A 7,034-nucleotide genomic window follows, 5' to 3' on the forward strand; every position below is an offset into this window, starting at 1 on the left:
AAAGAGTGTGAAAGCAGCTGAATGTGGTAATACTTAGAGAAATGAAAGTAAAAATGCTTCAAAAAATAAATATAAATTAAATGTTTTTCTCTGTTTAAGGCAAGGCACAAGTAAAACATAAAATACACATTTTGTCAATTTACCTCAGAGTCATTGATCTCTTGAGCATTGAGCCTAATGAGGCAAGTAGGAGAAAATGTAATGGGTCTTGCATGTATATATCATTGGGCTTGGATTATTCTGTAGAATAATCAGAATTTTCTACAGACATGTCTTTCAAGTGGTGGTAGGTTTCTATTACAAATAAGATTCTGAATATTATTTTTTAATTAAGAATTCTTGAGCTTCTTTAACTACCAAGAGATATACATTATGTCAACACCATAAATATACCCTTTTTTTAGAGTAACTACAAATTATTTGCGAATATCAATTCAGATAGGTCATTTTTGGGGGCCATATTTTATATGGACAAGAAAATGGAACTACAGACTTTTCCACCTTCTATGTAACTGCTTTCTACTTAATTCAAAGTTCTGCAGATCTATATGAGATCTATTTCAACACTGGTTAAAATATCTTCATAAAGATTTATAATCTCATATCATGCATCTTTACAATGCATTTGGAAATAATCAGTTGTAAGACTGTCATGCATGAAGTGAAGGAGTCCATATATATATATATGATATATGGATATATTCTATATTTAGAACTCTGATTTTTGCACACATTCAATAATAATATTAGATAATATACACTCAATAGTGAAAGCATGTTACTAAGTGGGAAGTCACCTAGAGAATAGCTGATAGGATGTGCCAAGTGATAGGATGCTTTTGAGCTGTCACTGCTTTCTGGAGATTATGCTCCTTTTACCACTAGAAAATGTATTTTCCTTAAACAGGGGTCTAACTGAGCAGTATTTAACATGTATAACCATGCTTAAAAAAAACCCAACAAAACAACAGTAATCAATCACTGATCTATAGGCTGAGTGTCAAGATCTGTCTTTCATCCTTGACATTGCTTATGGCTAGCTCCTAAATCAGTTTCTTCTGCAGGAAAGCTATCAAAAAAACCCAAAACACAACCAAACAAACAAACAAAAAAACCCCACAAACCAACAAAAAATCCAGCAGAGGGTGAATTTAAAAACAAATAACCAGAAAAGAACCAGTTACATCTGTGCACATGCATACCACTCCTCATTAAAACTATTAATGTACTTGTTGGTTATTTGTAGATCAAGAAAGGTCAGAGCCCAGACTCAAACACTATCACAAAACCCAGTATGCTTCTGGAATGTTTGTATCCAAACCAGTGCCCAGTTGCAATCTACAACATAATTTGTGTTGGCACAGTTACTGGCAGAATTTATGGACAGGATCATTGTTTTGGGAAGGGAGAGAATTGAACACAATACGAACAGAAAGCATGTAGTACTACTCTATGACACAACAAAACAACTTTCAAGTCCTCATACCTCAGTTTAAAACTCAGTGTGTACAAATAAAGAAATTTCCTATATAAAACAAGTATTGCTAGTAAAAGTTTCTCTTTGTGTAGTCCCAGGCCTTATGCTTTTCAGGGCATAATAACTGGGATTAGTAGTTACAGCATGATAATATCTCAGGGAAGTTTTAAAGGCATTTTTGCATATGTAACTGTAGCTGCATGAATATTCATGTCCAGGATGCCATGGTGTATGATGCTGTATGAACACTGCTAACAATCTCAGCTCCCTTGATATTTCCATAGCCTATTGTTTCATTATTTTTTTTTCAGTTACACTTCTCAAATTGGCTCAGTGCCAATCAAAATTCTTTGGAAACCTTCAGCATTAACCTTGACAGACCTTTCTTGGGAAGTAGAAAATTAGAAGGTTTGTGTTTTTCAGACTTATCTCATACCCACAAGACCTAGAATACTTGATTTTTTTTTAAGCAATACAATGGGAATGGAGCTAGTCATGCCACTGGGTGTATGCAGACTCTCCAGACTGTTTCATTTGCAAATCTTGTTTGTTCAAATCCCCTTTTTTCCACCTAAATTTTCCCTGGCCACTTTGTCATTATGTCAATTACTAGCTGACATAATGATATGTGTGACATAAATCTAGAACTATGTGCACTGCATTGGCTCTATTATTTTAATGTCAAAACAAAGGTATATGAAAAACAGTAGCATGAAAGTTGGATTTTCATCCCCCCCATAACTGAAAAAGTCAGAAGCACCTGGAAAAAATTACTTCTCCTCAGATTAATAGGGAATTTCATTCACTAACAAAGAGAATGTCTATGACATATTTCTCGTGTGACTCTATAGTGTCTGTAATTCCATTATAATTTTATCATTAAGAAGCAGAATCAACAGACTTCCTTTTGAAGTTTTTTATTACATTAATTGTGTTGCTTTTTCTGATTGCTTAGAACTTCCGCCTTACATAAATACTTTCTATCAAAAGTAACTGGCTTTAGATTGCTATTATTGCAAGGATAAAATCTGCACTTATTTGGTGACAAACATGCAGCTGCATTTATTGGTGCATATGAAAAAGACAATGGCCGTACAATTCAGTGGCTACTGAAATCTGCCAGTCTCAGTGACCAGCGGATTGGGGTCTTCAAGAAATTTGTTCCAAAGTGGTTTTAATATATCCACAGAACTAAGATTTTAGTTTCTTTTTATCCAATACCAAGTGTCCTTCCAATCTGGCAGAGCTCTTGCAACTCAGAGTGTATAAAATCAAGAGAATTAATTATCTTCACATAGCTAAGTTGTCAAACTAGCAAAAAAGAGTGTTCTAGTATTGCCTACTTAACAAGGGCAGCAAAACAAATGTAAACGAAAGCATGTGATTAGGCACATAGTAGCAAATTGAGTAACATCATATATAGAAAAAGGAGTCAGTCTATTTTGGCCAACAGTAGATGTCAAGGCTTGAGCACCACGCCTGAAATGTTATTATTAGATTGGAAAAACAGAGATTTACTGAACATGGTACAGTCCTGCCTTCATTTTGCTACAATGATCATATATTATGCAGTGATATGAAAAGGCTCTGATAAGGTTTGAAGTACTCTAAATTATCAGAGGTAAACATAAATCTTTATCCAAATTGGAGACCTATCCAGAAGTGACAGTGCCTCAAGCAGGCCAATAATGATGCATGAAGTGTTTGAGCTCAAAATTGAACTAATCAAGGAACACTTATATATCACACAAACAAAAACCTATATAAACAGGGATGGTAGAATTTCACTTTTACCATGTTAATAATCAGTGGGCAATTTCTCTTTCAATAGGAACTGTAGAAATCAAGGATATTATTTGAAGTTGGAAATATTGGATTAAAGCAAAGAGTTAAGAAATATTCTGGTAAACCAGTAATGCACACAGTTGTGTTGGAAAAGCTAGTATTTGTTTATAGCTTAAGAAGCATCCCTGTGTTACTAATCTAAGTTAGGATGTTCAGAATAAAGCCTGGGCATGACTACCACTTTGCCCTTTCTGAGTAAGAAGTCTCCTGCAACACCTCCTGACTCATGGTCTTTTGCCAAATCTTACTGCTTTGAGGTCAAGGCATAATCCTAGATGTTATATATAAACAAAGAGCAGCAGCGACTGAGACTGTGGTTCTTTCTTAGAAGAGTCTTATAGCCCATGTTCTGATTTTCTCCACTGGATTACTGTAATATGCTTCACTATTAGCTCTGAATCTGTTTGAAAGAGGTTGCACTGAATGGTGGGGGCAGAAACCGAATTCAATGATATTTTAGACAATATTTTTCAGGGAAGAACCAAACCACTTTACCATTTTGCTGGCTTTCTCCTCTTTCCAGAATGCAAGGGTACTACCCCTCACTTCTAAGGCTCCAAATGGCTTAGACCAATGCACTCAGGAGAGGCTCTTTTCCAATTCCGTTATTAATCAGGAAAGAATTGCAAATCCCATGACAGCAGTAAAGAGAATGCTAACACTTAATGTTTCAATAATGTTCCTATAGCTCTTTCTCTTCTTGTTCAAGAATAACCTAAACATCTTCTCAGATTTTTTGCAAAGCCAGTCACATTGAACGGATGCATTCATAGAGTTCAGGTTTACTGAGGAAGAGGCTTCTTTTGAGGACCCAGAAGGGCTGGCAGTTTTCATTGCCAATATATGTTTGCTGATGTGTTGTTGTATTTTGTCTAATTTTTGTTCCTGATTTTACACTATGCTTGGAACATTTTGTAGATTTTGATGGACCATTTCTGCACTGTAAATATAGAAACAATACCTTCTCATTCATACTATACAGTACTCTGAGAGAATGTTCGTAACATACTGAAGGGTAGAAGATTCACACATGTGAACTGCAACTGAAAGAGATCATTAAATTAAAGACTCCCTTGGCCCTGATATAACATTCCAAGTCACTTCCATGCTGTTCCCATGTTATAATTCTTAAGTATATTAATTGTGAGGGAGGTGCTCCCTGTAGGCTATTGAAACTTGAAATTTAGGACTTAGTCAGGCAAACGTCCTATAGATTTTCAAGGGAATTTTCCCAAGTATTTTTCTGACAAAGGTTCTCCCTCACATATGCAACAAATTCAGAAATATTTCCCTATTATAACACATTTATTGTGAGATGAGATCTGATCTCTCAGCACATCAGTGCAGTTCTGCCACATTACACATGGCAGTACCCAACTTAATCTTATTAGTCAATAGATGTTTTTTCATTGACATCTGTAGATTAGAGATTGTTCCTGAAAGTAGGAATTTTTCTTTTGACATTATACTTTGAGTCTAATAACACAGCAAAGACAAGCTAGGTCTTTCCTGAAAGCTCTGTTGATAGTGGACACACTTGGTATTTTCATTATTTTACTAGCACTTCCAACAATTAACGTAGGAAGCAAACATGAAATTTTAAACATCAGTCTTTCCAATTTCATCAAATGCCAATAGAATAAGCACTGAAATGATTTCTGGACTCAGTAAACACATTACACATAATGAGGGAAGAATAAGGGGAAAAAAGAAGGAACAAATAGAAAATAATATTGCAAGGACGTAAAATTTGCCATCTCAATCAGACTAGGTAAAGGTTCTTCTACTGATGTTCACCAGTCTCATTTCAGAGATGTTTTCTGGTTTGACCTTCAATATTTAAATGCCAATTCAAGTCAGAGAGCTTTAACTTTTCCCCCAATTTTTTGTTATTGTTTCAAGCCCTCAACTCTGTCATTAACTGCATATGCTACTACCCATAACAACTCTGAAACTTACTAAAATCTTGCTTCTTGTCTCTGTGGCATACTGGAAAATGTACAAAGCAATTTGCAGATATATTGAAATGGTCCTCTAATTTAAAATCCCAGAAGAATTAATATGGAGTAGAGATGGATCACAAGCTCTATATCCTGATTTTTTTTCTTCTTTGTTTTTTTTCCTGATGACTATCTTCTGCAATTCTGTTTATAGAGAAACGTGCATAGAAAGAAAACAATTTCCCATTAAATACTAAAGGGGTGCCTAATCTATGGGTTATTGAGATAGGCATAGCATTAGACTTTATTTCCTTTTCCACTCCCCTATCCCAACCTCCTAGAAGGGCAGTTTATTAAGAAAAAAAATACAGTGAGTTATTCTGGATTCACATATATCAACACATCTGTGGTGTAATTACGTTAATGTACATACTTTAAAATTATTTGGGAAACAGAGTGGTTGTATCCCTGTACAAGGAAACAGTATTGCATTTGTGTGGCAAGGTGTTGGTAATGGAGGTGCTACAGGGTGGCTTTTGTGCTAAGCTGCTAGAAGGTTCTTCTATGTCCAACAGAGCTAATGTCAGCCAGCTCTGAGATGGACCCACTGCTGGCCAAGGTCAAGCACATCAATACCTGTATGGTAAATAGCTAAGAAGGGGAAAATCTGCTCAAAGGCAACTGCCACCAGGAGTGAGAATATATAAGAGAAATAACTTTGCAGGCACCAAAGCCAGTAAAGAAGGAGGGGAGGAGATGCTCCACGTTCTGGAGCAGATTTCCTTGCAGCCCATGATGAAGACCATGATGAGGCACTGTCCCCCATGCAGCCCATGGAGGTCCACAGTGGAGCAGATATGCACCTGCAGCCTGTGGAGGACCCCATGTTAAAGCAGGTTGATGCCTGAAGAAGGCTGTGACCCTGTGAGAAGCCTGTGTTGGAGCAGTCTCCTGGCAGGACCTGTGGACCTCTGGAGAGGAGCCCACTCTGGAGCAGTTTTTCTGACAGGACTTGTGATCCTGTGGGGGATCCACACTGAAACAGTTAGTTCCTGAAGAACAGCACCCCTTGAAAAGGACAAACACTGGAGCATTTTGTGAAGACCTTACTCTGGGGAAGTTTGTGGAGAACTGTATTTCATGGGAGGGAACCCCACACAGGAGCAGAGGAAGAGTGTGAAGAGTCCTCCCCCTGAGGAGGAAGGAGTAGCAGAGACAACATCTTATGAACTGACCACAGCCTCTATTCCTCATCTCCTGCACCACTGCAAGGGAGGAGATAGAGAAATCAGGAATAAAGTTGAGATCAGGAAGAAATAAGGAGGAGTGGGGGGGCGGAAGGTGTTTTAATGTTTAGTTTTTATTTTCTCATTATCCTTCTCTAATTTGATTGGTAATAAATTAAATTAATTTCCTCAAGTCAAGTCAGTTTTGCCCATAACAGTAATTGGTGAGTGATCTCTCCCTGCCATTATCTCTGCACACAAGCCTTTCTTTATATTTTCTCTCCTCCCTCCAACTGAGGAGATGGAGGGACAGAACAGCTTTGGTGGGCACCTGGCATTCAGCCAGGGTCAACCCATTGCAGAAGCTAAAAGACATACATGGAAAAGTATTTCACATTGTATGATTTCCTAAAAATGAATCACTGATTGTAATTTGTTACTTGGACAGTTATGCAAAGTATCTTCTATGTACTTTACTAGAATGCTCCTTAGAAATGTGGGATTTGTTATAAAATATGTGAAGCAAAAGGCTAGAATGGCACACAC

Source organism: Chaetura pelagica, unplaced genomic scaffold (assembly GCF_000747805.2).
Source record: "Chaetura pelagica isolate M959 unplaced genomic scaffold, ChaPel_1.0 scaffold106, whole genome shotgun sequence".
In the NCBI taxonomy this organism is placed as follows: Eukaryota; Metazoa; Chordata; class Aves; order Apodiformes; family Apodidae; genus Chaetura; species Chaetura pelagica.